Here is a 4,587-nt window from a genome sequence, read left to right on the forward strand (position 1 = left end):
CAGCACTTACTCTTCAAGTAGAGCACATATCTTCTGAGAATTTAGAGGCACATTCATTCATTAGCGAGTTAAAATTAATAACTAGGTCCTTTATGAAATTTAGCACTTTAGTCTTGTTTGTCCCAAACGATTTTAACAATGGAGTAACAGACTCTTCACATTTTCCGTATAATTAAAATTAATTGAAACAACGTGCATTAGTTGTAATTAAGCTATGCAGCAAAGAGTGGTTGTATCTAATTGCTATGATTATATAGGCTACAAACAAGCTCAAGTAATGGAGTGGAGTTATTGTGACACGAGGACTGAGCTGCCTGCTGCCTTCCTGCAGGGGGAACAGGAGGGTCCCGGATGGGCCAGGGATGCTTTGGTAGCTGACTTGGCCATCCCTGTCTTTAAGGGGTTCAGGCTTGTGCCCCAAAACCTGAGTGTTGAAGGCTCCTGCAGCACTCTGTGCTTAAGGACGTGAGCCCTCAGTGCTAGCTGGGGAGAAACTGAGGCAGGACTGCAGCTCTGTGAAGCACTGAAGCCTTGGGCACATGGTGTGGTACAGCCTGTAAAATGCTGAATTGACTGCAAATCTAGAAAAAACTGCAAAGGTAGCTCCATGCTCACCAGCACATCCCAGCTCCACCAGGCAGCCCTCGCCCCAGAGCCTGGAGAGTTGCAGGAGCTGTGCAGCAGGTCACCCTGTAGCGGTGGGAGCAAGCTCCTGCTCTTGGTGCCGATGGTCCCACGGTCCCAGGCGCTGCAGGAACATCCTGTGGCTACAGAGCTCCTCCAGGCTGCACTGTCTAGCCACTTTGCATGGAAACGGCCCCCAGTCGGGCCACAAAGGGACCAGGAAACAAGTAAAGCCCCCCCGCTGCACCATTAGCTCTCCTTTGAAGTAATCAGGAATAACAGGCCTAAATGCCTGAATCACAAATTTGTGGTCATTACGTAGGGTCACTACAGGGTCAGGCTGAGGTTGCCTTGGATGCCATACCTATACAGTCACTTTTTTTTTGGTGCTCTGCTAAGGTTTTTCTGGGTTGTGCCTTGAAAGTGCAGCTCTAATTGTGGATTTCCTACATTTATAATGCATGGTTTAGGGAATAACAAGTCCCTTATATTATTATTATTATTATTTTTAGTTTTTGCTTTTCACTACCTTGTGAACATTGAGCTTCATTTCATGGAAGCCCAGGGGAGGGTTGTTGGTAGGCTATTTGGTGTGGGAATGAAAACAAAGATTTGAACTGATGCTGCTGTAATCTGCCTTCTTGCCACCTGCAGCTGGCATGTGCACACTGGGACACGCAGGGCTGTGTTGTGTCTTGCAGGATGTTAGAAAAATGAACACTTCAGCACAGTTCAACCTTTGGGTGTAGGAGGGATACTGCTTAGCCTTGCCAGCTGCTCACTTGCCCACTTCACAAATAAAGCAAAACAGCCCCACTAAAGCATGGTTCATGAACAGCAGGGCAGATGTAGAACTCTGTGCTCAATATGCAGCAGGCAACAAAGAATTATAAGCCACCCAAATTTCTCTTACTCCTGTGCTCCAAACAGTCCAAATGGGGAGGTAACCTCTGGGCACCTACCTTGGGGAAAGCCTCTTGATGCGTCTACTGCCTCCACAAAATCCCAGGAACCTACTTACTGCAGTAATGGTCTGTAGCCCAGTGTTTTGGGATCAGATTCATCTATGAGGGACTTTGCTGTCTGCCTCCAAGCTCCGTAATAGTATTGCAAGAAAATATTTATTCTTTACACATAAGTATAAATTAGCGACCCTCTTCTACACAAGCATGGCAATCTGGCTGACCTCCCTCTGTTAATTTCTTTGAAGATTTGTGTACCAAGAAGTTTAGGGTATAGATTTAGACAGCCTAGGGTAACCACAGGGCCCATGTGTGCTAGCACTAATGGAGCTGCACTAATATTATTACAGTGGCAAAGCAGGGACTTTAAAAACCACTCAGGATGGACAGACCATGACATTGGCTGGGGTGTAGGGAAGTGAGAGAAACCATTAACATGCTGTAATATTAGTCACAGGCCTGGGGATCTGCTACAGCAAATAAAATACCCACATAATTTAGTCAAGGGAATTCAGCCAAAAAAGAAAAATACTTGAAGTTTCATTTTTTCAATGTAATAACTTTTTACTTCATTTAATCTCCAGTTTAACCACCTGAACAGATAATAAAGTACTGTTACAGCAGGAATAACAACACTTTAAGGAAAGGAGAGAAGAGAGAAATAATGCTCAGGAACACAAAGCCATGTTGAGCAACTCATCCAGGATACCAGAGAAAGCTGAAGTCAAGTTAATCATGACAAAAACAGGCATTCCCACCCCATTGCAGCAAGGGCCCTGCCATGTATTTCCAACTGGCAGCAATGTAGCCAAGCACCAGATCTGGGGACACAAGATCCCATCAACAATCCTTTGACTTGCAGGATCAGTGACCTCTAGTCTCCAGCTACTGCTGCTGGTGAGTTCAAGTCACGAAGACTCAGCAACAAGACACTCAGCCATGACAAACGTGCAGCTCTTGACATTGCTCAAACTTACTTAAAAAGAAAATTTCACTTTGGGATTTAATCTTGTGTCTCTAAAGCCAAGAACCTTAGTAGGAATGGGGCCAGACTTTGGCATCCCATTTATTCTGCTTAATAGTTAGTATTTTAACTTTTGTACAACTTGTGGCTGTACATACCTATCCTTTTTGCTAATAGCATGGAGTGAATAACGGAAAAAAAAAGTAACCAGGGTTTATTTAAAGTCACCTTATGTCTTTGCTCTGCATTTTTAGAAATTTAGTGAAATAAAATTCATGACTGAAAAAAAAAAAAACAGGTTCAAGTGTGCCTGGCAGTGTGCATCTCATCATCACTTTGCTTTGGTGGTAGGACACCGGCTGGAGCCACTCTCTGGGAATAGAATTTCTTTCCTTTGCTTGCATGACATGGTGCTAGTGCCCAGCCACTGGGGTTGCATCCCTGCCCTCTGCCCAAATTAAACTGTATTAAAAGGAAAGGCTGCTGGGACATAAGGGGGTAAATGGAGCTAAGTGATGGACACAGGTCCACAACACTGATGGATTCATGCAGAACAGTACAAATACAGTCAGCTTTCAGACATTTCTTGAAGAGAAATGAAGGAAAATACGGTATTCAGGAATCCAGGGGGATTCAGGTTGGCTGAATAGGAGAAAGCTGCTGGATCCTGGCTGGGCCGGGGAGCTCAGCACCAGGCTGCTGTGGTGGGAGCGGGCAGGGGCTGGCAGGAGCCCAGCAGCCAGCTGGCAGCAGCTTAAATTGAAAGTCTCTAGATATGAGAAAATCTGGATCCATTAATTACCTGCCTTTCAGATGATCCTATTTTATGATCATTTAGTATTTCATAGCCTTTTTTTTTTTTTTTTTTTTTTTTTTTTCCCTCCAGATCATCCTTGTTTAATGCTCTTTAGAGGCTTTATTATGTCCTTTCCCATTGAAAAGTTTCAGCTGAACTGTATGTGTCTTTAAAACACACTCTAAGTTCAGATGGTTGGATCTTTGGTATTTAGGCTTCCTACAAACAGACGTTTCCTACCTTCCTCATGATACTCCCTCATCCTCCCCAGAACATCAATACATCCTCAGAGTAATCTGGAAGCCACAGCAACTGCTCCTGGCAGGAAGCTGCTGAGCCATTCTCCAGAAGCCTGACCTGTGTTATTTGGAACAGATGCTCTCTTAGCTTTGTAATATTCAGCCAAAAACAATGGCAGTAAGTAAAAGCTGTAGGTCAAACTAAGGCTAAGCTTTATGAGAATTATATGAAAATATTTTCACTCCACGTATCCGTGACACCATCAGCCCACAAGAAGATGACAGATGACATTATACCCAAGCAGGGGAAGTTATTGCAGCCAACACCTGGCTGTGTAAAGCCTTCTGGCATACCTGTGACCAAGAGCAGCCACCAGGGTCGGAAACAAAGCATCGGACAGCTCACCTGCAGGGCTGGCAGTGCCCAGGAGCGTGTGTGGCTTCAGAGATGCAGGTCTTGTCCTCAGGCATCCCAGGGCTGCACAGGGGCAGGGCAGGGGACAAGGTCTGCCAAGGAGAACAAAGCTTTCAGCTGTCAGAACCAGGCGCTCAAGTGTTGGCCTCCCCAGCTGGACGAAGGGTCCGTGGGGCTCACGCTGCCTCTTTCCCCCGCTAGGCACGCTTGGTTTAACAGAGCTCAAGAAATGGGCAAGTCGCAGGAAATAAATGTTTTCAGTCTCTCTTTTTTATTGCCTGTAAAATAGCAGGAGGCTTTCAAAGCAACAGCAAATCCTGTTAAAAAAAGTAGAGAAAATTAAAGAAATGTTTCTTGTCTCAGATCCAGCCCTTTTCACCTCAACTTTCCATCATGGTACATAAAACTTCTGTGTATTTTGGCACTGCATAGAAATAGCTTTTCCCCCTTCTCTTCCTTGCACAACCCAGGAGCTCTGAGTGAGCTTTAAAAGTTTTGCACAAACACGAAATGGCCAAATAATAGAGCAAGAAAACAGTATTAAACTTTGTAGACAATCAACTTTATTCTGTGCACAGCAGCTAGTT

General features: G+C 44.7%; 1 long non-coding RNA gene across 1 annotated transcript; it reads right to left on the reverse strand.

The window, feature by feature from the left end:
* Positions 1-1,131: 1,131 nt before the first annotated feature.
* On the reverse strand, positions 1,132-4,267 carry LOC118175164. The gene is made up of 3 exons (XR_004754906.1): positions 3,992-4,267; positions 1,778-1,780; positions 1,132-1,318 (listed from the first exon to the last, which is right to left on the reverse strand). It is a non-coding gene; the product is annotated as an uncharacterized LOC118175164 (long non-coding RNA).
* Between the last annotated feature and the right edge of the window lie 320 nt (positions 4,268-4,587).

The sequence above is a fragment of the Oxyura jamaicensis genome, chromosome 15, assembly GCF_011077185.1.
Source record: "Oxyura jamaicensis isolate SHBP4307 breed ruddy duck chromosome 15, BPBGC_Ojam_1.0, whole genome shotgun sequence".
NCBI classification, from domain to species: Eukaryota; Metazoa; Chordata; class Aves; order Anseriformes; family Anatidae; genus Oxyura; species Oxyura jamaicensis.